General features: G+C 37.6%; 1 protein-coding gene across 4 annotated transcripts in view; it reads right to left on the minus strand.

The window, feature by feature from the left end:
* Positions 1-27,993, minus strand: part of LOC126367153 (mucin-5AC-like) — a 56,984-nt gene that overhangs the window by 13,329 nt on the left and 15,662 nt on the right. For all 4 annotated transcript variants that reach the window (XM_050010561.1, XM_050010560.1, XM_050010562.1 and 1 more), the window contains exon 2: positions 27,282-27,405. The gene's annotated coding sequence lies outside the window, so the exon portion shown is untranslated. The remainder of the gene's footprint in view (positions 1-27,281; positions 27,406-27,993) is intronic.

Below are 27,993 nucleotides of genomic sequence, written 5' to 3' on the forward strand. Positions count from 1 at the left end.
GACGCATAAGAAATGAGAGCATGACTACGTGCAGCCTAATAAATCATGTTTATGAATATTAAGTATTGTTGACTGATGATATGGGTAATTGTCACAGGATAAACAGGAAAAGATTAAAATAATAAACAACAGGAGGAAAAAACAAATCTGCTTTTAGAAGAGGGTTAATAGTTCAATCTTATTGTTCCTGTCAGCACTAAAGACCGTTAGGTTCCCTGATGAGGTCATTGCCCTGTGAGTGGCTATGGCAATAGTGCGTATCCTGGATGAGTCGGCGACGGAATGCAGGATGAAGGTCGAACACGCAGCACCGGGATTGCGCGGGGGGACGTGTGGGCTCGTCTTCGACGCTACATCGATATGAATAAGGTAAAAGATAAAGCGATAGCGGTAGCAAAATCTGTTCGATATAAAGAATTATAAAATTGTAAGATGGTAGTTGAAAGTGACGGCGACCACACCACGTGATATAATTAAGTTTAACTATGAAAGTACCTATTTGAAAAATTACTGATACTGAAGAAGGAAAATATTATAAAAGGAAATAAGTATGATATGCAGGGACGCACATTTGTATTGTATTATAAAGTAGCAGAAGATCGAATAATCAAAAAATCAATGCCAGATTACATACTAGAAATAGCAGCAGTTTTAAAACTCGCAGCGCTTGAAACTTGTACCAAGTATCTGGAAGTCACCGCCTCCGTCGCATTCCGCGACACTTCCTCCGCCATTCATAGAACTTTTTTATTGTTTTTTCGGCTGCCCACGATGATGGATGGGATCTTGATAGAATAATTACGAGGTTTAGTCATATCACTCCGCTGTTTGACACGTTGTATCCTTGTTAACTGCAAGATTAATATCTACACTATTGGTACCATTTTAACCTCCTATTAGACTAATACATCAAATTATGACATTAATTGACTGTTGCGGCGTAAGTGCGTCTATGGTTGCATATGAAATCATTAAGGGCAGATATGTTAGATTTGCAAGATACGTGGTTCTGCAGTTGGCATTTAAATCCAAGTGGCAATTTCGACAGAAAAGTTCCCATGCGTTGCGGACGTTATGTAATTATTTAGTAGAAGACCGAGTTACCTGCATTGACATTTGACCTCTCGGCAACCGAGCACCGGCAGTCAGATGTCCCATTACATTGCATACCGTGAAGATTTGTACTTTGAGACTCAAAAATATTATCTACGGGTACTTGATGGACTATGAAATCAAATATTGAAATGGAAAAGTTCTCATATATTGCATTTCTTCTAAAGTTTTAGTATTAACTAATTTTATAAAATACATATATAAAATGACGCCTATTTCCCACAGGGGTGAGCACAGTCTAAGGGATTCCATTTGCTTCCATTATTACAACCTTTATAATAATGACTTACTTACTCGAGTTATTTTATCTTCTAAGAGCAAAACAGAAAAGCTGCCATCATGTCATATTGTAACTCACCATAGCTATTATGGAAGCAGATCATACAAATTGTTTTGAGTTTCAACATTACGTTGCGAACAATGCGTTGTAATAATATTATATAATATCGGAGTAAAATAATAACATGTAATGTTTCCTTTATCGTCGTATATTCTGCTTTGAGAATGTATCGCTTCGAGCTGTGTTGAATGAGGTAATTAAAAGTTATTTTGTCTTTGCGGCGTGATGTGCAAACCGCGGAGGCTCGGTTCTCATGACCTTTTGTTTCGTGGCCGAATGTGAGCTAATCTTTTATTTAACTGCCTATAATATCCTTCCGAGTTCCGATACAGGGTTTCGGTAATTTTGGTACTAAATTTGCTGTTGTGGAACCGTAAAATTCATTCGTATTTAAAAAAAGTAATCGTGAAGAATGCTGTACTTATACTTTATAATTTTTACAAGGCGAGGCAAGTTAATCAGAAAAATTGAAAATGATGATATATTACACAGTGAATCAGTATTATTGAAGAAAAATGGGACCTCATAAACGGCGTAGAATAAAGAATAATACTATAGAATGGTAACTCTCGGCCCCGCACCGATTTCTATCGAGTGCCGACTTCATCCCCTGTCTTACTTTAGTATTAAATGGCTGTAAGCCTTAGGAGTAAGGAGGAGCGCGCGGACTGTCTTTCTCGTTCGCACTTACGCGTTAGGTGCCACACAGTTAGAATAAAAACTTTATATGGAGTGTCCCGGGTGTGTTTAAGGGTGCCCGAATGTTTTACAAGCATCGAGTTTTGGAATCTGAAGGAATTAAAGCAAGTGCAATACGAGTAGAGCCTGTGCGGTATCTCGAGTGAAGTAACTCGAGAACGAAGCGGTTTCCAGCCGTTGCGGTGTTAAGTTCTTAACAGTTACTTCACGCCAACAAATTAAAGTCGTGAACACAAAAACCCGGTCGCGTAGAAAATTTATGCATTGAGCGAGTAGAGTAAGTATCATGCAATGGGAAATAAAACTTAAAAAATAGACTCGCTTTTATTAAAGATAACCTTTGTAGTGGTTAGAAAGGTTTAGAACGATTGACCCATTATTTTGTAATCGTCTAGTTTATTTTAAGTTCTAAAACTATATTGTTACTAGTATGTGGAAATCGTAAAAAGCAAATCATAACCAGAGGTTACTCAAACAACTAGGTACTTAAGTAAGTTATTTTATGAAAACCTTTTGATTGCATAGAAGCGGACAAATTATTTTATTCTTATACTTAATCCAGATAAAAGAAACATTAGGTAAGTATCCTTGAAAAATAATATTAGATAGTTATAAATAAGAAGGTTCAATATAAGTTCATACATTTAAGTAGCATTTAAGTAGTTGCTTCTATGCTGTTCTGGGAGCAAATAAAAAACATAGAAAACGTTCAGCTGCTTGTCTTCTTGGGCATGGCGTAAAAACCGACAGAGGGATTGTGTCCTCTAACATGATGGACTAATGGTGTGATGCTCTGTCGCGGAGCCACCACCTCCAATTCAGTTGAAAACGATATAGATTACTGTACGTACCATGTACATAGTGTACGTGAAAAGATTTTATGTGTACGTGCTATAATTAGAAAGAAAACCACAAATTAAAGTGGCTTCGCTGGAGAGCATACTCCCCAGCGGAGCCACTCAGTTTGCATACTTCGAGATGTTTTCTTCCTGTAAATTGAAGTATAGTTTGATGTACGTACTACGTACATAGTGTACGTGGAAAGATTTTATGTGTACGTGCTATAATTAGAAAGAAAACAACAAATTAAAGTGGCTTTGCTGGAGAGCATACTCCCCAGCGGAGCCACTCAGTTTGCATACTTCGAGATGTTTTCTTCCTGTAAATTGTAGTATAGTTTGATGTACGTACTACGTACATAGTGTACGTGAAAAGATTTTATGTGTACGTGCTATAATTAGAAAGAAAACAACAAATTAAAGTGTATATGACGGCATGAACAAAACGTGAAGCGCTGAAGATTTTAAGAAACAATCTCCTTGCGAGAACTTTTTATCTATGCACAAACTACTAAGAGAACCTATTTCAGACGAACGTCTCTTATACAAAACAAAGAGCCTCAGAATTTAGAGTATGACACTTGATTTGACGTATAAAATTATATTGCCACACGCAAAAATAATTGTGGGGTTGCCATAGTAATGATATGGCACGGCGTGGCAGTAGTGATAGCTTTAAATCATTTAGATTACTTACTTTAAATTTTGATGACAAGGTTTATAAAAAAAAGACTGCAGTTTACTTGTATAACATTTTATTTTTTAATTTTGTTTTATATTTTATGGATTTTTTTTCTGAAATAGAGCTTTATTATTATTATTTTAAATATGCCTTTTTGCATTAATGGCAAACTTTCCTCTAAACTCTCTAATCTAGAGACATCTGTACCCTTTAATATTTTGTAAGTTTTTAATAAAAATGTCTTTGTGCAATCCGCATGGCAAACACAATTGTTCCCAGTAGTCCTAAGCCTTCGCAAATTGTCATCACACAAACACTGTAACTTCTGCACTTCTAGAGTTCTTCCTAGCTCACTTTTAGGAAACTGGTGAAATATAGCGTCTTTTCGTTTTTTCGCTTACTTATCTTACACTCATACTGTATGGATATCACAGTTTTCTAGTTGAGAGGCTAACTACGGAATTTATTCAACGCAAATTTCACTCGATCACTTACATTTATAAAACTACAATGAAACAATGATTGATTTTGGATTTTGTTTGGTTAGGACGCCGGGCGGGCAGCGCTTGCCCTTGTGTCTATGTTTATATCCTAACCTAAGATTGTCCCAAGATGGCGGAAGATCGCAGAGGGGTGAAATGAAGTAGGAGAGGGGTGAAGTAGCTGTCATTTTCTAAACTCGGTACATTTGCGCTATGGTACAATTTTTTTGTATGAACATTTCCGGCCGTGTATCTATGACAGATTTGACATAAATTGTCAGTGCCGTACCGATCCGTCACCAAACCTTGTCATCAAAATTTAAAGTAATCTAAATAATTTAAAGCTATCACTACTGCCACGCCGTGCCATATCATTACTATGGCAACCCCACAATTATTTTTGCGTGTGGCAATATAATTTTATATGTCAAATCAAGTGTCATACTCTAAATTCTGAGGCTCTTTGTTTTGTATGAGAGACGTTCGTCTGAAATAGGTTCTCTTAGTAGTTTGTGCATAGATAAAAAGTTCTCGCAAGGAGATTGTTTCTTAAAATCTTCAGCGCTTCACGTTTTGTTCATGCCGTCATATACACTTTAATTTGTTGTTTTCTTTCTAATTATAGCACGTACACATAAAATCTTTTCACGTACACTATGTACGTAGTACGTACATCAAACTATACTACAATTTACAGGAAGAAAACATCTCGAAGTATGCAAACTGAGTGGCTCCGCTGGGGAGTATGCTCTCCAGCGAAGCCACTTTAATTTGTTGTTTTCTTTCTAATTATAGCACGTACACATAAAATCTTTCCACGTACACTATGTACGTAGTACGTACATCAAACTATACTTCAATTTACAGGAAGAAAACATCTCGAAGTATGCAAACTGAGTGGCTCCGCTGGGGAGTATGCTCTCCAGCGAAGCCACTTTAATTTGTTGTTTTCTTTCTAATTATAGCACGTACACATAAAATCTTTTCACGTACACTATGTACATGGTACGTACAGTAATCTATATCGTTTTCAACTGAATTGGAGGTGGTGGCTCCGCGACAGAGCATCACACGACTAATGTTATGGGCGATAGGCTGATCCCTTATCACCATAAGGTTCATCATATCCAGCTTACGACATCGTATCAACAGTGGCTGCAAGTTGTCTTTGATTACTTGTGGCTCTGCCCACCCCATTAGGGATTACGGGCGTGAGTTTATGTATGTATGTACATTTAAGTAAGTACAAACTTTTTCTCGGCAGATCTTTGATCAATCACTGAACTTGCTGACTTTGTTGACTTTCCATAGCCGAGGAACTTAGTCGAAATAACTTAGTAGAATTAGTTTAGTGTCGAAACAACTTAGTATCTTCGAAGTCCACTTTTTTAATGTCTGCAATAGACCAATATTCATATTGCGGGAAGCGGGAATTTATTATGAAGATTTCTGTGTGAATGAGCACACATAAACTCTAATATTACAATAAACCGTGCCCCCTGTAACATTCTCCATACCACCTATTGATTCATTGTCAAAAAACTATCAGAACAAGACAATAGAATGTCTTATTTGTATACTTTCACAGACACATAGGTATCCGTAAAAAACCTTTGATAGCCCTGTTCGGAGAACATCTTAATACCCATCCACCCATCTTAGTGACCCAGGTTCGAATCCTGACTCGGGCTCGGAACCATTGAATTCGACTTTTATAAGTTTGAATTCATGTTTGGATCATAGATAAATTGATAAGATATTTATTGCATTCCTTGTGTTTTTACAGAGGTCTTAAAAGTAGAGGAAAGTACAAACACGGACTCTGTAAACGCGCTACAACAACAACTTAAAATTATACACAATGAAAATAGAAAACCAAGAGTAAAAATAATAAAGATTAAGTTAAAAAAATACGTACATTTACAATAATCAGTATCTAAAAGATTCGTTAAAAAACTCCTGCATTGATATCACGTAGTTTTTAGGATTTGAGCCCGGTTAATGGTAATGTTATCGCCCCCTATAATATGGCACTTAAACATAGCTGCCTCGGAGTGGGTACACCTACTACTCTGTAGTATACTATATGCTTCTGCCAACCCCTTCGGGGTTACAGACGTGATGCTATGTTATATATGATAGCTGGGTATCTGGATAATGGCGTGAGGGCACTTCCGTAGCGTGAGAGCTGAGTCTCGTGCACTCTCGATGACGTGCAAATCGTTGCAGCGTGCGACTTACTGCACTATAGTGCTATACTCAAGTATGCCGCTTTGCGGAGATAGCGTCGAGATAACTGTCTATCATGCTAGTTACAGTATGTGTATACAATAGGGTACGATAACAATAATAATACATCTTCATTGCTCACACATTTAAAGGACATTTTTAAAAAGAAAAACTTAAAAATTGGCAATAGCTTCTGCTTACAGCTTATTTTTATTATTATTAGTTTAGTTTTATTGGTAAGTTGTACTTTTAGTTTGTACCCGCAATCTTTCAAATTTTACATTTTTCCTCACCTTATGGTTGTCTGGAAGAAATCGCTTTAAGCGATAAGGCTGCCATTTGCCATGTACCTAGTTAAGAGTCTTTTGTAATTATTTATTTTTATTTTGGCAATGCAAAATAAAGTATATTTGTATTTAAATAATCGTTGTAATCATTTGGCAAATAAGATTTTTCGAAAAATAATTATATTTTTTGATTATAAAATCATTACGGATATTGAATAACGAAGCGCATTTATTACGTCATTTGCAAATCATAATTTTGGTGGAATATATTTATTACTTTTTATTAATTATTTTAATATTAATATTATAAACATTACATATTACACATAGATTTTGTAAATATAAAGAGTATTTTGTCATCTAGTAAAGACGTAATAGCAGTTTACTTTTTAATTACTTACCTACTGATTTGTTACATCACAATATGTAAACTGAACGAGTCGCAATCATTGTTTCATAAAGTATTTATGATGTTGCGATTAATTAGTACATGATATTATACCATAGAGACGGTGTTACAGCCAATTGTTTATACTACTTATTACATAGATTTTTATGAAGAAATTGGCAAACTACATGTGGCTAATTACGTGAGTGGAAGATTGGATTTTGGTCGGTTAACATGACAAGTTTGGACAACGTTCTATTTCGTTTCGATACATTTGCGAACTGCTTTCGTAGAATGAATCTATGGCAAGATATATTATGTAATATTGCGGGAGAATTCCCACGACATTAGTAATATTTGTTTCATGATCTAGTCAGTTTACTTATTTTAAAAGAATGGATTTATGTTTGCTGTTTCTAAGGGTGGTATTAATAAACTAATCTTAGCTGAGACTACCCTCAAGACCATGCTCAAGTCCCTGTTTTTATATAAGTACTGTCACTTTGACATGATCTTGAGGGGAGTCTCGAAGCTGAGATTAGTTTATTAATGCCACCCTAAGTCTTCAATCGAGTTTGATAGCGTAATATTATGTGTCATAGGTACAGGTCGGGAATTCGGCGGCATTTTTAACTAAACGCTATGGTAGTCCATAATACCCGGCTATACAGGTTGTTATGTAAAAAAATGATTCAATGTGCAACTATGCTACCTACTGAATAAAAATATTTTTGAATTTGAATTTGAATAAAGGTGTTGATATTCCCGTTCATCGCGTATTAACGTGTTATTATTTAATAACTTAGTCATCGCAATTGATAATAATTCAGAAGTTGACGGATGAAAAACCACTTGATATAATTGTATTGGTATCTTTAAGTATTTGTATCTTTAATTGGTATCTTTAACTCCACCAACCCGCATTGGAGCAGCGTGGTGGAGTATGCTCCATACCCCCTCCGGTTGATTGAGGGGAGGCCTGTGCCCAGCAGTGGGACGTGTATAGGCTGGTTATGTTATGTATGTGGTATCTATAAGATCAATGTAATACACTGCGTAGTGATATCGTAGCGTTACACTAGAAAACCATAAGCGCCTTTTTGTAATATCACATTCGGATATAATTTTTATTAACATAACCTCGCCATAGACAAGCTGATTACAATCCAGATAAAAAAAATGGTTTTATTTCTACCCGGTATGACGCTTGCCGTAGAGACTGGCCGGAATACGCACAGTAGTGCTAACATGCGTGATAAAAATTGTCACGATCATTTTATCGATTCTGACGATATAATTATGTCCTTTTGTCGATTGGTGCTAATATGTGAATCTAAATAAGTCATGTCGTTCTGTCAACGAACAAAATCACGTTGCACGTATGTTAGGGAAAAAAACAAATTTATGGATTTTGTACAAAATTTATTGAATCGATCGATTGCGCAAGTTAGCCCTGCAGGACCGTGAAAAATGGAAAGAGGAAGGGGAGGCCTTCACCTAACAGTGGGATCTTATAGGCTAGATGAAATTAAATGAAAGAAATCGAGGTTTTGTAGAAGAAAATTACACCCAAATGTGATATTTAAAAATAGGCGCTTAGTTAGTTTTCACTATAAAGTGACGCTATGTGGATCTCTACATGCCTAGTCATGTTAATCGGGCCCAATTCGCAACAATGTCATTGTCGGTAAGTACGTCATATCATAGCACAATAAGTTTGATGTTGTTCTTGTCTTAACAAACAATGATGCGAGTGATATCTGGGGCGTGCCAGCAGCTTCACAACAATGGAGAAAGCAGACCAACTGACTGATCGAAATCCACATCTTGAAGACATGTCGTACGAAGACGTGTTGACAAAAACTTGATTGATAAAACGTGTTTAACAAGAACAAATTAGATGACAGGTAGTTACTACATTAACAGTTCTTCTTCTTCTTCTCGTGTGGGTTGCGAGGTGGAGTACCAACCTCATCAACCTTGGTGTCAGGGTTATTACTGAGCCGCCAAAGGCCTGACATGGCTCATGTAACGACTACATACTTACATTAGTAAGTAATAACTGGGACCAACGGCTTAACGTGCCTTCCGAAGCACGGATTATCTTACATTCGGACAATTAGGTGATCAGCCTGTAATGTTCTAACCAAACTCGGGATCACAAAGTGATTTTTATGATATGTCCCCCACCGGGATTCGAACCCGTGAACCACGGAGGCCGTTACTACATTAACAGTTGGATGTATTTAAAAACGGCAAGCAATATTATACCTATACAAAGGCACCAATTACTTTATGTACCTACTTATATGTTTCATTTAACAAATAATCATAAACAATGTAAATAAATTACTTTTTGTATTTAAAATAAGAAATCGGTGAAGGGATATAATTATTCGCATTCCGTTATTTTATTTGGAAACTAAATATTGCATTTTTATTGTACTATGTTGCATACAAGCTTGCTAAAAAAGGAAACTGTTTCACTATAGATAAAACGATATTGAGTTTGGTACATAAGTGAATTTTGAAATGTATATTGAACAATACTTGTGATTCTCACAATAATACAGTAAATGAGTCTATTGACGACTTTATTTATTACGTAGGTACTTACGTTTATTCCTGTAGTATCTTCATGTTATATGGTTTTAAGTATGCCATTTTTAACGACCTCCGTGGTCCAGTGTTTGAGCGTTGGGCTCACGATCCGGAGGTCTCGGGTTCGAATTCCGGTGGGGACATATCACAAAAATCACTATGTGATCCCTAGTTGGGTTAGGACTAGGTTAAGATGATCCGTGCTTCGGAAGGCACGTTAAGCCGTTGGTCCCGGTTACTACTTAATGAGCCATGTCAGGGGCCTTTGGTAGCTCAATAATAACCCTGACACCAGGGTTGATGAGGTTGGTAATCCACCTCACAATCCACACGATAGAAGAAGTATGTCATTGAATTTCCGCGAATTATTTCATACATAGAGAGAGAGAGAGAGAGAGAGAGAGGAACCTATACACCTGTGCAGTTCCGAATCGTGTGAATACGGCATTGTTGTACTAGTATGCAAATCAAGCGTTTAAATTGAGGGACATATGATGCGTACATGAAACTCGATTTCGTGGGTAAACTATTATTGTGAATGGAATTTAGTGAATCATCCATTGGATGCAAAATTACCTGTGTAGTTGTGGGCGACGTAGTGACGACGTGTGCATCAGCTGCAAATCATTGTTGTTACCGCCAAGGGCACTAATTATCTTTTCCATGTATTCTAATCTTCAAGGTCATTTTACCTTTTATTGCGTATAGATGGGAAGATTAATTTGTGTTGTAGGAAGGTACCTGCTTATACACACGGTTTTGCCTAGCGCATCGCTTATAGCGCACTGTTCACGCCGCATCGACATACGATACCGGTATTACTACCGGTAATTACTTACCGGTTCAAAAATTTGGCTACTCAATCATTGAGTCTTTTCTTTTCGTCGTGACTTATTGTAGATTTGCCGCAGATGGTATTATCTACTTGTCCGGACAAATGTGGGGCGCTGAGGGCTCTTATTTTATTCGTTATAACATTACGCCAAGAAAATATGGATATATCTATATCTAGGTAGAATAGAATATCTTGTCGTTTTCCCTATTTGGCGTAGGTACTGTCCTTGCATAACACACTTGGCATATTTATGTTACCCCCAATACTCATTTCGCATTTCGGTATTTCGCATTTTCGAGTCTTGTCCATGGTTCATTTGTTAGAAAAATAAATAAAGTATATTAGCCTGTATATAAATAAATGTCAATGGCAGCCAAATTTTTTCGTCAACTTCATGAATCTTTAAAGTAATTATTAAAAAAAAAATACTACTCACTACTTTATTTCTTTTTGTTATTTTTTGTTATTATTATTTTTTGTTGTTTTATAGTAATAAATGTTTCTTTATTTCTTAAGCCAGAAGATTAGACTTGCGAAATCAATGTATACGACTCGTAAAACCAAATGAAATTATGCTAGAATTTATTTCGTCACGACGTGAGTACTTATGTGAAACAATATTATGTCAAAAAAGGGTGAACAAATAAGTCTCATTCAATTGGCAGGTTGAATAATCGATAAGTGCACTTATCGATTAATAATGGTTTCAAATTAAGAATGCTTGCGCGACCTTACAAAGTCGCCGTGACGCCGCCGGCGCCGGTCCGGTCGGTGCGGTTCGGCTACCGTGCGGCTGGCTGCCAGCGGAGGGTTAGGCCGGCAACACACGTACTCTGACGTAGGATAATAAAAAAAGATAAAATAAAGAGCTGTATAATAAATATGAAGTTGACTAATACCTGTTGCTGTGGAAGAAGAGTGTTCTATGAAAATAAATAAAAACAACTCTACAAAAACTAGAGCTCAGGTAGTTTATCATAGCGACAAATATTTTTGTGATATAAAGATGCACGCATGTATAAAATTGTTTTTATGCAGGACCAAATACGTTTGATAGCTTCATGACGTCACGGCCGACTCGTTCGACTCGCGAAGTTACGCAATTTCGGAACGCATTGAACCCGCTTTTACCGGCGCGCGCGCACGGCTCGTTTACATGGAACGCGTCACTTACGTAAAACTGTATCAAAATTCGTATTCACGTAGAACATTGTAAAACCGTATTACGTAGCTTTATTGATACTGACTTTAATCAGGACTGTAAAGAGCTCTCCAAGGGGTACTTAAGTTTATTAACTGTAATGAATGATTGCACTCGTGCCTGGTCTTCAAGAAAGGCACTCCTTCGTCTGTTTCGTAATATTTAGTGATGAAGATTGTACAATGTTTTGCGAAAATTGATATAGATAGGCTATAAATTATAGTAATAAAGAACTTCGTGAATTCATGTTACTTTGTTGTTCATAGATCAATTACCTAATTACAATAGTTTATTTTATTTATTGTATTTATTGGAAACGTGTCAAGGTTGTCGCGCAATGGTAATAGATTTGGAACCTTTTGTTGAGCAAAGGACGAGATAACCTTGTCGTGAAGAAATTGAGTGATACAATTTTTATATAAATGCACATTGAATACAATAAATCTGCATTTGCTTCAATAATCCAGTCATCTTATGCAAGGCAGCGGAACTTTTACTTTCATCGTTATGCCGGAATGAGATACAAAAAGTAATCATTTTTTCTGCGTACATTGCCTTATGATTTCATAAAACGTTTTTGCTATTACAACTGCGGTGCGTAATTTATTACGTTTAAAGTTTTAACATACATACATCCATAAACTCACGGCTATTTCCCACCGGGGTAAGCAGAGACTATGAAATTTTATTTGCTTCGATCCTGACACACTTATTTTGCTTCCTCCACATTCATCAATCGTTTCATACATGCACGCCGTTAGAGTAGATCGTACTGAACCTTTTCTAAGGACAACTCCAATTTGGTCAATGTACCTACGTCCTTCTAGGTCTTCAAAAAAAAGAATGGGTTTAAAAAGGCAAATTATTCTAAAATAGAAATATTTAAAATTTGAATAGGTACCTATAACCAGCCAGAACTTGTGAGCCAAGCCAATAGTAGTTACGCGTAGATTAACATTGGCCCTGATATTTGAACCGATACTTTATGATATTAATATGGGTGTTATTATGCAAAATAAGGAGGTAATATACACCTTCACATAGCGTAGTAGTTTACACCAGTTTAGATTACACGCGTTAAATAAATTTGCTGCGTTATTTGTGTGCTGCATAACTTGTGATGAGAAATGCGAGAAATACTTTACTACTGGATGAGTATTGACGAGAATTTGTACCCGGCAGTGTATATAGGTTGATGATAATGGTTATGCAAGCATATTATTTACTGTCTGTAACTAGGTTGTTTAAGTTTAGAACTGTAGTGGGGTACCTAATGGTCGCGGAACCATTAAGACAATTTATAGCAATGTAATTGTGTGTACCCTTATGTTTCTGCGAGTGTCTGGTATGGTTAACGGTTCAAGTGCGGTTGTCTCTAGGTTTCATTAGACAGTTTTGAGGATTGAACAGCGGCTACAACTGTAAAAGTCTAATAGGTTGATAGTTAATTAAGAACGGTGGGTAAGTGTATTTTGGTTAATGTAAGAAGAGACAAATGTTCAGTGAAAGGTAACTTAAGTGGTCAAATTAGAAATTGATAAGTCGTTCTCTTTTCGCTTCAGTTTAGAATAGTCTCAAGCCAGGCTTGCTTCTTACGATGCAGGAAGATAATGTAAGTCCATATAAGGAAAAAACTTTATACAAAAAAACCGCCATATAAAAGTGAAAGAGATTTATGTACATAGTTCTTGATTTATATTATAGTTCCAACTAACTTTTACATAAATGAGCAATAATTTTATACGGCGGAATCTTTTTGCGCACATTTTCGTTATTTTTTTGCGTGTATTTAGTTATTGGCGACTGTACGTTACGATATTCTAAGAATAATGAAGTACGCATTTAAGTCTATTTTCTTGTAATTTTACGGTTTTGTTGTTCTCTTTAAAGGCTAGGTAGGTACGTTGAGTCGTGCTAAGGCGTTGGATTTCGTCTAAGCGTTCCGCACTTAAAGTTATTTGAAATGTCCATAAACGGGCATCCTTTTATCTTATTCTCCGGAAGGGTTCATATAATTGATAGCTTCTAAGCGCTACTTTAGCGTCAACGAGCAATTTTACTCACCTACACGTCGCAATCAAATGAAACCTATGAGCAATTTTCACACGTTGATTTTCTCGACATCATTGTTCCATGGTGCTATGGCGAAAGATTAGTTCGTAAAAGCGATCTTAAAAACCAGCTTTAGGTACTTTTTAAAGGCGAATTATTCCGTCGGTTTTATATAGCGATTGATAAGTATCACGTTCGTAATATGTGGCGCGTTGTATGTCGGTCAGTTCAACATTCACTTAGCATTAACAGTTTTATCAGGCTAGGTAGTGCTAATACGTCAAACTGACAATCGCAAGGCTTACTTACCCACTTAAGTCACTTTCTCTCAGGAACATTATAGTCGTTTTATACGGCTTTGGGTGTTAGAAATGGCGAGTTTTTTTTTTATAAAACAACATTTTTCTTAATTAAAACACATAATAACGGGTTCTTACCGCGTTTAAATGGCACTCGCAACAGTGTCGAAATATTGGGAGTCTCATATCTCCATTTAAACGCGGTAAGAACCCGTTATTATGTGCTTTAATTATGATAATAACCGCGTAAACTTAAAACAACATTTTTCTTGTTATTATCATCATCATCATCATCAACAGCCTATATACGTCCCACTGCTGGGCACAGGCCTCCCCTAAATCAACCGGAGGGGGTATGGAGCATACTCCACCACGCTGCTCCAATGCGGATTGGTGGAGGTGTTTTTACGGCTAATAGCCGGGACCAACGGCTTAATGTGCCCTCCGAAGCACGGAATCATCTTACTTTTTCGGACAATCAGGTGATTCAAGCCTGAAAAGTCCTTACCAAACAAAGGACAGTCTCACAAAGTGATTTCGACAATGTCCCCATCGGGAATCGAACCCGGACCTCCAGATCGTGAGCCTAACGCTCTAACCACTAGACCACGGAGGCTTGTTATTATAAAGGTACTTATATAAGATATTTGTATGAAAACAGAAAACAAAAAAAAAATAGTTTTAAAATTAAACCCGATTGCGGAAAATTCGCCCTATAAGAAAGTATGAAAGAAGAAAATATGTATATCTGTGACTTTTTTTCATACATAGTTATGTTTACCAGATAGCCGTGGTCGTTTGTCATGGTAAGCAAACTCTTACGACAGATTGGCATAGTTGTTAAACACCTCCTTTTTGCATCGGCTATGACTCGCACTGCGGGGCGGACAGCAAGAGGGAAACCGCCCTATTTTCCCCAAAAAAGTAGCATGGAGAACGCTACACCGATAAGAGCTCTTGAATTTATCAAGAGTGAATGACCTCAGGCGGGTAAAAATAGTATTATAGTAAAAACTAATGAAGTAACATTTCATCAAATCAAATCAAATCAAATATACTTTATTGCACACAACATACAGAACAGATTCACACAGATGAAGATAGATACAGTACAATCTGGCGGCCTTATTGCTAAGCAGCAAATTCTTCCAGGCAACCAGTGGATAGGAAACATTATTACAATTTGGTGCGGGACAGTGCAACATCTAGTATAAAATAATAAATACTATAAATAAAAAAAAAAACAAATAAAAGTAAAATAAATAAATAAAAATAAAATAGAAATATATAAATATAAATACATACATACATATACCCATTTATATCAGACGTATATATTATAATTAAATATGACATTACATGTAGATATGACAATAGTTTCTCAATAATAAATACTAAAGGATAAAATACGTCATCAAAATTATATCAATGAAACTACTGTATGTTGACCTATATCGAAATGATAATGCTTGTTAAACACTCGTGACCAGATCCGGATTTAGAGGCACACAAAGGCACTTGCGTCCAAGTGGCTCTAGTGTGAGGTGTGATTGACAGGTGGCAAAACAGTGGGCGCGACAGCCTTGAGTCGGACTATACTGCTACCGGAACACCGGCGGCCTTAATACCTCTCGACAACAATATATTGAGCTGTCACTTGAACTATCTCGCATCTACGCCATGCTTTCGCCAACGCTCGATAGATACAACCATTCCAAGCTCATTTTAGATTAGTCGCATCAATCTTCCATTTCCATACACACGGACACACTTGCGCACAGAAGTGTCTTGTTGTTTTTGATGTTATTAGTTTTAGGGTCTGTGCCTCGTACGTCAATACTAATACGTAATACAAAAGGATATATAATTATATTGGTATGGAACCCTTAGTGCTTCGGTAAGTTCGACTGGCATGACTTTTTTATAATGATATTCGTTGTCAACCTATAAATATGTAATAATAGCATTTATACGTACCTATATCATTAAAATTAATTCCTTATATCACAGTAAGTAAGGTGGTGGTTACTTGTGGCTCTGCCCACCCCATTAGGTATGACGGGCGTGAGTTTATTTATGCATGTAAGTAAGGTGTCATTTTCTCTTATGAGTAGGCACAGAACTGACGCTGCATGTATTTAAATATGATATTCGAATGATCATTGATTGGCTGCTTAATGTATTCAAGCGGGGATCTGAGGCATTTGCCTAAAGGTCTGCTGAGTGGAAGACGTTTCGAGCGAGTAGATCCAACGATGTGTGCCGAAATGTCAAGGGCGAAGCGACATCAACCGTTAAAAGGTCCGTTTGCATTACTTAGAAATAGATATAAACACATTTATAAATATATAGTCGTGATGTACCTTGCATAATGTCTCTATAAAACGCATTATACTTCGTGCTTCGTTCTCGAGATTAGTAACCTATAAGATGATAAACTTGAACACAATGTAGTAACGCATAGTGACACCATTCATTGCACACATAGTTGAAAGCATATAGAAAAAAAATAATAACAAAAGTAATTCTTTTTTTTTTTTTTTTTTAAAGGGTAGTCTTATATTGTCTGCCCCACTCGAATAGTCTCCGCGCGCTTCATTCGCTTTTGTGTGCTTCGCCATTCTGCACGGTTCAAATAATTGACCTATAATTCGAGAAAAAACTCTTAAAATACAATAGTTTTACTAGCTAATAATGTCCAAAAGACACAGTGAGGATATTGGTGACGTGAATCACATTAACAAATGTCTAAAAACATTAGAACGCATGATAATGCGTTCACGAAGACCTCGTGCTCGAGTTATTGAATCATCATCGTCGGAAGCGTCGTCACGGGAACCATCACCTACTTCGAAGAACCCACAAGGTATTTCTTAGTACAAACTTTCATAATTTTCGTCAAGTTCGATATTTAAATTTTTATTATGCACGGCTTCGTCAGACACTTTAGGTGTTTATCTCGCCACTGCATAAAACAAGGTCAAGGTCAAAACATGACCAACAATCTGCCTGTTCTAAATTCAAATTTCGTTACGGCACAATCGGCAATCGGATAACTCTTTGGGAGTTTTTCCACCGCCACAACGTGCTCAGATTCAAATATATAATTATATATTATATAAGTACCTAGATACTTATAACCACATACCTACTATGCTCAATCGGTTGACTCTCTGGGAGTCCTCCACGAGTACGATATAGGTATAGATATTTAGGCACCTTTTTTGTTCACACGAATAATTCCTCAGGAATTAAAATATGTTTGCGTGTTTTTCTATGGGAAATACACCTTACATTAATTTTCGAGTACAGAGACGTCTGTGGGACTATCTCGTAATCTCGGAGTTTGCTGACGTATGATTCTGTGGGAATCATACCACCCCCTAGTTACGACGCGTATCTTTATACGTGTATATTTTTGTCAAGTACGGCGTTAATCGTCACTCTACACGGACCTAACTCTGATGTCGAACCGGGACCGTCCTACGCGGTGCCTGAGAGGACCGCGACCGCCACTGCCGTCGCCGCCGCCGTGGGTGAAGCTCGGGCTACCACGAGTACACCACCTGCTGCAGAGAACGTCCTAGATAGCGCATTGTTAGAGATTCTCGGCGATGACCCCTCTGCAACCATACAATATGGACCGGATATACATAAGGACCTAGCATCCCGTTTCGAACACCTTGCTACAAATGGGTTAGATAAAAATGTTCGGAAGGAACAGATCGACAAATATCCTATTCCGGGTAACTGCGGCCTCATCGGCGCGCCTATACTCAACGCCGAAATCAAAGCCGCTCTGCCCGATAGTATGTTCAAGAGGCATAAGGCTATTAAGGCCCGGCAGAAACAACTCGCCACGGCTATTACTGTCCTTGGGGCCGCAATGACTGACCACATAAGTAGTGCCAAAAATAAGGATCACGAACTCATTAAGAAATTAATGGACACTGCTCGCCTATTATGCGACATCCAATATGCAGAATCCATCACTAGACGAAACTTTGCAATGTTTTCCCTTAAAAAGGATCTAAAAGAAAACTTAAGTACTTCCAAAGTGGATAAATATCTCTTCGGAGAAAACTTAACCGATACCTTGAAAGCGGCTAAGACAGTAAACAAATCGGGCGCCGAGCTTAAGGTGATAAACAAGGTGGGGAAAAAATCTGCTGTTCAAACGCTGAAACCTCAGGGAAACAAAGGTTTAAACTGGAAAGCTCCAGCACCGCAGCAGCGCAGGCCGACGGGAGCCGGGGCCCAGAAGAACCGCGAGCCTGCCACGACGACGTGGACGAACCGCACGCGCGCCGCCGCCTCCAGGCCGTCGTCGCCGCCGCGCCGCCGCCGCTACTGTACGCGGTACTGTACGCTGGACAACTAGCACAGTTTTACTCGCAGTGGTCACTTATCACTTTCGACCATAATATTTTGAATACAATTCAAGGTTATAAAATTACCTTTGCCCGACCAGTCGTGCAACATTATGTACAACCGATCCCAAACTACTCTAGCAGTGAAATGCAATGCTTTGAAGAGGCTATTAATAGCCTACTAGGCATCGGCGCCATTTCAGCATGCGAACACTGCGACGGACAATTTATATCTACTTAGTGTTTTCCTGCGCCCAAAACCTGCGGTCAAATGCGCTTTATATTAAACTTAAAGAACTTGAATAAGTTTATTGACACAAGTCACTTTAAGCTAGAAGATATTCGTACATCAATTAAACTAATGTCACAGGACTGTTTTATGGCCACTGTCGATCTAAAGGACGCCTATTTCTTAATAAAAATTCACGAAGATTCTCGTACTTGAGATTTATGTGGAACAATAATAAACTTTATGAGTTTAATGTGCTACCATTTGGGTTGGACACGGCGCCTTACCTACATCTTTACTAAGTTAATGAAGCCTGTAATCAGTCTACTTAGAGCAGCTGGACATATTTCCACAATATACCTTGACGATATTCAATTGTTAGGAAGATCATATCTTGGATGCTCTTACAACGTGAACTCAACTATTAATCTACTTACCGCTCTTGGTTTTATAATCAATAGGGAAAAAAGTCAGTTGACCCCTTCAACATACATACATACATAAACTCACGCCCGTAATCCCAAATGGGGTGGGCAGAGCCACAAGTAATCAAAGACAACTTGCAGCCACTGTTGATACGAAGTCCTAAGATGGATATGATGAACCTTATGGTGATAAGGGATCAGCCTATCCCCCCCCCCTTCAAAATCATGTAAAATTTTAGGCTTCATCTTGAATTCACGTACTATGCAAATAACTTTGCCCCCAGAAAAGAAAACACATATCAAAGCAGAGTTACAAAAAATCATAAACATTACTCGGTGTAAAATTAGAAAATTTGCTCAACTTATAGAAGTCCTATAAGTGTATATTGTGTCTGCGTGTCCCGCAGTGGAATATGGAATGTTATATACAAAACAGTTAGAACGGTGTAAGTATTTAAACTTACAACCTCATGATGACTATGACAGGTATATGAAAATCCCGGAAAACTTACTCTCGGATTTTCAAGGGTGGCTACGTGCTATAGAGCCCTGCGCACCGTATTCGAGACGACTGTTACGCGGTTGAAATATTTTCTGACGCCTCAACTACGGGGTGGGGCGCGGCCTGCGGGGGTGACACCGCGAATGGGCCTTGGTCACAGTCGGAGCGCGGGATGCACATCATGCAACTATCTCGAACTTTAGCTGCTTACTTTGCGATTAAAATTTTTGCAAAACATTTAGAAAATTGTCCAGTTTTAATTCGCATAGACAACGCTACTGCGCTATCCTACATTAACCGCATGGGCGGGATTCAATTCCCACATCTCACTGACATTGCTAGACAGATCTGGCAATGGTATGAACATAGGAAAATCTTTATAAAGACTTCATATTTCCCATCTAAAGAAAACATCGTAGCTGACACTGAATCCCGACGTTCACATCCAGACATAGAATGGGAGGTAGAAAACTCTACTTTTGACCAGTTAGTTTCACAGTTTGGTTCTCCAGACATTGACCTGTTCGCCAGTAGACTGAACAAGAAATGTGAAAACAGGAGGAACATTCACGCGAACCTTACCCTGGCTGCCGGAATATTATCCGGGCAGCACTATCGCGACGGTCCGTACCAGCCTCGGCAGTAGATATAATGATTAGTTCTTTAGCTGATTCATCTTTTAAACAGTACAACACCTATATTAATAAATGGTATGACTTTTGTAAACAAAATAACACACCTTTATACGATGCATCAATATTTAAAGTCATGGAGTTCCTTACTGATTTATTTAATAGTGGCAATCAATATGGTTCGTTAATTGTTACTGGCAATAAATTTATTTTATTCTTATTCTTATTCTTAAATTGCTGTAGAGCAGCCTTGTCCTTAAATTTAGGACCCAATATATCGACGGATTATCGTATTCAAAGGTTCTTCAAAGGTGTGTTTAGGCTAAGACCTACTATTCCCAAGTACTCAAGTTTCACTTGGGACACTGGGTGAGTGCTAGATTTACCTGGCTCTCTTGTACCCTAACGAGGCCATATCAATGGAAAAAACTTGAAAAAAAAAAAAAAAAATGTGTAACATTACTGGTACTGGTTACCGCCCATAACCCTGTCGAAAATAAATATTTATAACATTAAGATGTTTCCAGATATTAAGATTGTTATCAAAATTTCAGATCTCATCAAAACTTCGAAAGTCTGTACGAATAATCCAGTCCTTACCTTACCTTTCTTTTTGCAAAAACATGGGATTTGCCCAGCCAAGTCATTAATTAGCCATATAAATAGAACGGCCTCAATTAGAGAGTCAGATTACCTGTTTATCAGTTTTAAACGGCCTGATAAAGCCGTCACCACACAAACACTCAGTCGTTGGATTCATTGGATTGAAGATTATTCGTTGGATTAAGTCTACACTGAAAGATTCTGGTGTGGATGTGTCAATCTTTTCAGCACATAGCACGCGCCACGCTGCCACATTCCAGGCATACAGCGCAGGGGTTAGCATTGACCAGATTCGAAAAACTGCTAGTTGGAGTCAAAACTCCACCACGTTTGGAAAATTCTACAATAGAACCATCATGACCACAAACGAGGCAGAGTTGGCTCGTGCTATATTAAATAATAATTTGTAATTTTATTTAGTTTGTAATCATCTAGGCACATTATAATAATAAGTACTAGAAAATTATACATTTCATCTATAGTTCGTTATAGTTTACTGCGATATTTCCCGAACCTGCTCTCAACATCTACATTGTGTTCAAGTTTATCATCTTATAGGTTACTAATCTCGAGAACGAAGCACGAAGTATAATTAACGGTTAAACGAACTTACCTGTAAGTGAAGTTCTATCGTAATTATACGAGTGCTTCGTTCGAAGAGATTAGTAACCCCCGCCCGCCCTAGACCCCAAATCTGTTCTGCAAATATCGCAGACAGAGCCCTAAACTAATGAAGCGCGCGGAGACTATTCGAGTGGGGCAGACAATATAAGACTACCCTTTAAAAAAAAAAAAAAAAAAGAATTACTTTTGTTATTATTTTTTTTCTATATGCTTTCAACTATGTGTGCAATGAATGGTGTCACTATGCGTTACTACATTGTGTTCAAGTTTATCATCTTATAGGTTACTAATCTCTTCGAACGAAGCACTCGTATAATTACGATAGAACTTCACTTACAGGTAAGTTCGTTTAACCGTTAATTATATGCAAGATGCATCAGTTTATTATAGTTAAATGTGGCCCAGCAACAACGACACAAACATGACTGACTATAAAGATCGATAAGTGAGATTTATGAATGTGCTGTGACAATTCTATCTCGACTATTCTAAAGTCTAAAAATAATTGTAGAAGCTTGAACATTATTATCATTGCGCTTACTTTCCTTTTGTTTATTAGGTACCTACAAATTATATAAATGACAATGGGCACTTTTGTATGAAACTTGGTCCAAGAACCTCCACTGATGAGACTTATATGTAATGAAAGCTTATGCTTTCCCTATGATTCTGGCAAAGTTCTATCAGATTCTGTCCCGGGGTTCTTTTTTTACGGCCATGTTTGTCCTGGCTAAAAATGTGATAAAATACAGTGGGAGCTAAAATCGACTCAAGATTTGTTGCTGGATAACTAAGTCTACATAAATAATTATGTATCATATTGTATATCATTTTAAAGAGGATCTTTTCCAGAATCCGAAACATAAAAAAAAACAAAAAAAACTTTTTGTAAGCGAATTATAGTCAATTTATATCTGCAGCGCCATTGTTTCTCGGTAGCTAAGTTCAAGTTTCATGCCTTTTACCCCTTCCAAAAGTATGTTCCGATTTTTTTTATATTGCTTCCGGAATTTGATCTGAGTGATAATAACAAGAAAAATAAATAAACACCTCTCCGATAGAGACCGGCTAAGCTATTGCCTATTGCAAGAAATCGTCATCATTAGCAAGTCATTACGGTATTGCATATTATAAGCTTATCAGCAACTTGGAACTTGGTCCAAGAACCTCCACTGGTGAGACTTGCATGTAATGATAGCTTATACTTGTCCTATGATTCTGGCAAAGTTCTATCAAACTCTGTCCTAGGGTTTTTTTACGGCCATGTTTGTCCTGAGTGTACAGTAGTGGACTGCAAAATCACCTCAGGATTTGTTGTCGAAAAACTATTTAACTAAGTCTATATACATAATTATATATCATAATGTATATCAATTTTAAAGGGGAAGGTTATCAGAATCAGAAACACAGATAAAAAAATGCATTAAGTATGTAAACGACTTTTAGCCAACTCACGTCCGTAGCACCATTTTTCTCAGCAGCTACGTACGAGTTTCGCGCCTTCCAACCTTTCCAAAGAAGCCCAATCATTTTTTCCTTCTTTTGATATTGCATTCTTAACCTGACAAGTGACAACAACAAGAAATAAAAGAGATACCATTCCGATAGAGGCCGCGTAAGCTATGGACCTATTGCAAGATAACGTACTCAAAGGCTAGTCATTATAATCCAACAGACGTAACATGATTAGAATGCGGGAGGACGCAAATGTAGTATGTTTTCTTTCACCACAATCTTGTTTTATTAATCCAGGCTTATATGTTGTCTTATAAACAATGCCGAATGGTACAACAAAACGTATCGTAAACGTAAGGTTGCCTGGTAGTAATTGCTACCTTGGCAATAAAGCCGCCTTTTGCACCAGTTATTGCCTGAACTTGTTTAATAAATGTGTTTCTTTTGTATACAATAGAGTCATTGTATAGCATCTTGATTAGAATGACTTATTTCTTGTTTCTCTCGTACTAAGCTGTATACTGTTAGTGTTAAAGAGACACATATTTCATCTCTTTCGCATAAGGCGATGTACTACATTTCCGTCCCGCCGCATTCTAATCATGTTACGTCTGTTGGATTATAATGACTAGCCTTTGAGTACGTTATCTTGCAATAGGTCCATAGCTTACGCGGCCTCTATCGGAATGGTATCTCTTTTATTTCTTGTTGTTGTCACTTGTCAGGTTAAGAATGCAATATCAGAAGAAGGAAAAAATGATTGGGCTTCTTTGGAAAGGTTGGAAGGCGCGAAACTCGTACGTAGCTGCTGAGAAAAATGGTGCTACGGACGTGAGTTGGCTAAAAGTCGTTTACATACTTAATGCATTTTTTTATCTGTGTTTCTGATTCTGATAACCTTCCCCTTTAAAATTGATATACATTATGATATATAATTATGTATATAGACTTAGTTAAATAGTTTTTCGACAACAAATCCTGAGGTGATATTGCAGTCCACTACTGTACACTCAGGACAAACATGGCCGTAAAAAAACCCTAGGACAGAGTTTGATAGAACTTTGCCAGAATCATAGGACAAATATAAGCTATCATTACATGCAAGTCTCACCAGTGGAGGTTCTTGGACCAAGTTCCAAGTTGCTGATAAGCTTATAATATGCAATACCGTAATGACTTGCTAATGATGACGATTTCTTGCAATAGGCAATAGCTTAGCCGGTCTCTATCGGAGAGGTGTTTATTTATTTTTCTTGTTATTATCACTCAGATCAAATTCCGGAAGCAATATAAAAAAAATCGGTAACATACTTTTGGAAGGGGTAAAAGGCATGAAACTTGAACTTAGCTACCGAGAAACAATGGCGCTGCAGATATAAATTGACTATAATTCGCTTACAAAAAGTTTTTTTTTGTTTTTTTTTATGTTTCGGATTCTGGAAAAGATCCTCTTTAAAATGATATACAATATGATACATAATTATTTATGTAGACTTAGTTATCCAGCAACAAATCTTGAGTCGATTTTAGCTCCCACTGTATTTTATCACATTTTTAGCCAGGACAAACATGGCCGTAATAAAAGAACCCCGGGACAGAATCTGATAGAACTTTGCCAGATTCATAGAGAAAGCATAAGCTTTCATTACATATAAGTCTCATCAGTGGAGGTTCTTGGACCAGATTCGCCCATTCTCCTTTATCGACCGAGCGAAATTAATCGGAGCCAATTAACCATATAAAACACCATTAAACATCTTCGCTGATTGAAAAACATCCATTATAAACGTGCTAAGTGTTTGGCAAATGCTTTTATTGGCTGCAACGCGGGCCGGAGGTGAGGCGGAACGAATCAAACATTCCGTCGCTATCGTAATGTCAAAAATATCACCAGACGAGAACGTAAGGTCGCCACGGCAGGATTCTGAGTGCGATGTTACCATTACCAGCTTACCAGCGTCATTAGTGAACATTTGCCTGTGACCCGCGGCTCGCGTGATTGATGAGTATCGGTTATAGCGCAATACCCAATATAGCCAACCGAATTAGCATTTCGTAAACGAACTTTTAATAAGTTCAAGTGCGACTTCAGATGTATTGATTGCAAAATCAGTATTTTATTTATACCTACAAAATGTAATTACCTATTTACAAATTCAAATGTTTTATTGAAGTTGTATAAAAGGAAGTAAATGAAAGTTATATAAAACATTTACTTTAGCGCAATCACCAATTAACTGCTCAGGTAAGAAGTACGTGAATGTATCAGGTAGGAAGTAAGTTTTAAAAAAGTAACAACGATGACACTCTTGAACAAAAATCTATCCAAGTACTTCTGACATGTGAATGATCAGTTCATGTCATGGTTAAACACACACATCATACATCTTCCTGATGGTCAGCCTGTGCGATTTACCACGGATTGAATGGAAGTTGGTCGCGTGTCAATAGCGCGTAAGTAGAAGCATTTCTACATTATTAAAGACAATATGTGCGGGTGCAACGACACGACATCGACAGACTGAGTTAATTGCAGGCACGACCGTCGCCGACGCACCGCTAGCCGACCGCCGACCGTGTGCGGTAGAAACCTTATCAAATAGACATAAGTAACTCGAGTTAAAATTAGAGCGGCGAGACGTCTCGACAACCTATCAATTTGCAATACTCCCGCTCATTTGCGACTGCAATGCCGATTTGAAATGTCTAATTTACTGGCTTTTTCCCCGAGCTGCTTCGAAACAGAGTTGCGATATTAAATGATTGTGCGAATGTCTCGTAAGAACACTTGTTAATTGGTGAACTCTGCAGACTTATAAAAAACGTGACAAGCGGCAAGTCGGCAAGCGCAGGTCGGCGCTAGAAACTCTCACTCGATGTAATACCAATTTGTCGAGTGGCCTTGGCACACAATCGTGTTAGAGGTTTCTCTCATAATGGGGGCACAGCTTTTTGTTCATAACCGAGCTGGCGGAGGCTCGACGCCCCGGGAAACCTAGTAACTAAAATTCGCGTAACATTTCGTCTCACTCACTGTGTCCGTGTCAGGATTACTGCAATGTTTGTCCGCCCGTAACCAATCGCCAATTTGTTTACAGTTCTACTTCGAAGCTGGGAGTTTGTTTGTAGAGCAAAATTATATGCATGGTATGCATAAGTAAACATTGCTTCATTAGTAAAACTTGTTTGAAGAATTGTCTGTTTCTAAAGTCTTTAAAGTACTCACATAATAATTTCTGCAAACAAAAATGCGATTGTCTTTATTGTCCGATCGTTGCACTATTGCAACTGAGATTGGCGAATGACCTCGGCCCTACTGTAATACACTCGTATGTACACATTTTTAAAGTTCACCGACGGTCAATATGACAAGTGTAATTTGACATCATGATGGATGGTACTTTGCCCTGCAGTTAGACAAATATAGGCTGATGATGATGATGGATGTTATTTTACTCCGCAGAGAAACTAGAATAAGTTCAAGACGAAATTAGTTCCACTGCAACGGATTTTCGTGTTCAATTATCTTCTGTGGCAAATGTGTCTGTTTAAAATGTCCGGCAGACCTAAAAATAATAGTGTTTACTTTTTTAACTTTTAAAAATTACTTTATTTAATTAGACATTTGAATTCAGATGTGATGATAAATGTAATTATATTCTGCGGTTCTTATCTTTTACATAGATGGGCGTCTTTAGTATAAGATGTACTAGTATAATAATATGTGGGATTAATGTCGGGACAAACCCTTTTAGGGTTTTCCGATGTTAACTATTTAAAATGTAGCATTAAATTGTATCTATGATAAATAAATAAAAAAAAAAAAAAATAAAAAAATACAAAAGACACTCACAGTTTTTATTTATTCTGCATAAGCATTTTTAAGTTAGTTTGCTAAAATTCTCTACAATTTAAATACCGCCATAGCATTACGAAAAGGGTAACTTAGTATCGCGGTTACCTATCCGGTATGTGGTATGCATCCTGTACTTGTGTGAACTTTGGCCTTGGCACATTTTATATTATGGCTTTTTGATTACACCATGTATTAAATTAGTAGATAAGTATCATATCAGTCGATCAAACCAGCGTATTTTAGTTTGGTTTCCTGCTAGTCAATGTTTTGCTTAACTGTATCTGCCTACCTAATATACCTTCTAATAATAAACGATTTCGTAACTCCTGTAGATATTCTGAGACTGATTCTTTATAAAGACCTTGTGAGGCCAAGGAAAAGAAATACATATTCTACAGATAATAATAACTGATAGAGATGGCACCGTATTAGTATGAATGAAAGTCAAGCTTGGGAAATGTTGTATAAATTAGACAGTATTAAAGATAGAAAACAAATTCCTTATTCAGGGCCGGATTGAGTATAGTGAGACGCGTACCTCAGTGTGCAGGGTCGGAGTCAGGGAGGGCGTGGCTAGGCAGCAGTGCGGCGCGTCGGCGGCATGGCCGCGCGACCCTCTACCTCATACCACGCTATCTGCGCCGCTCCCAGCGGTCCATGATCTGGAACAAACAAAACATACGTTGATAAACAATCAATAACTAATAATTTTTGATAAATCAAAAATTACAAAAAATATATCATCATCTCCCTTTCCAAGAGCTTTTCTTTTCAGCGTTTATTCCAATTTTACAGGGCCCGTTTACTTAACCTGAAGGTATTGACAGGTCCAACTTTTATTCAGAAACGGTTGCTAAATCGACCTTACAAATTGAAGGAAAAACCAGCCTAATTACACGTCCTAGTGAAAATACGTTTTCAAGGAAACCATGCAGGAGCTTCGATGATTTATTTGTCCGTTAAGCACCTAATATCAGTCATTCAGATTCAGTGGTTCAATCAAAAATAGTATGTATAACAAAGGCCTAGATGCATCGTGATCAAATTGAGTATGTCTAAAATGAGGACTGGTCAAGAAACAAACTTGCGCGTATGTACTTAGATGAGAGTGGAAGAAGCGAAAGTGGTAAGTCAGGGTCGTGGGCAAGTGGAAATCCGTGGGAAATACGCGTGATCTTATACGCGCATCACAATTACGGTTCTGTCGCGATTTTAGTGGTTGCACCCTCGAAAGGAGGGTGGTAGGGTGA

The sequence above is a fragment of the Pectinophora gossypiella genome, chromosome 5 (genome assembly GCF_024362695.1).
Source record: "Pectinophora gossypiella chromosome 5, ilPecGoss1.1, whole genome shotgun sequence".
Lineage (NCBI taxonomy): Eukaryota > Metazoa > Arthropoda > Insecta > Lepidoptera > Gelechiidae > Pectinophora > Pectinophora gossypiella.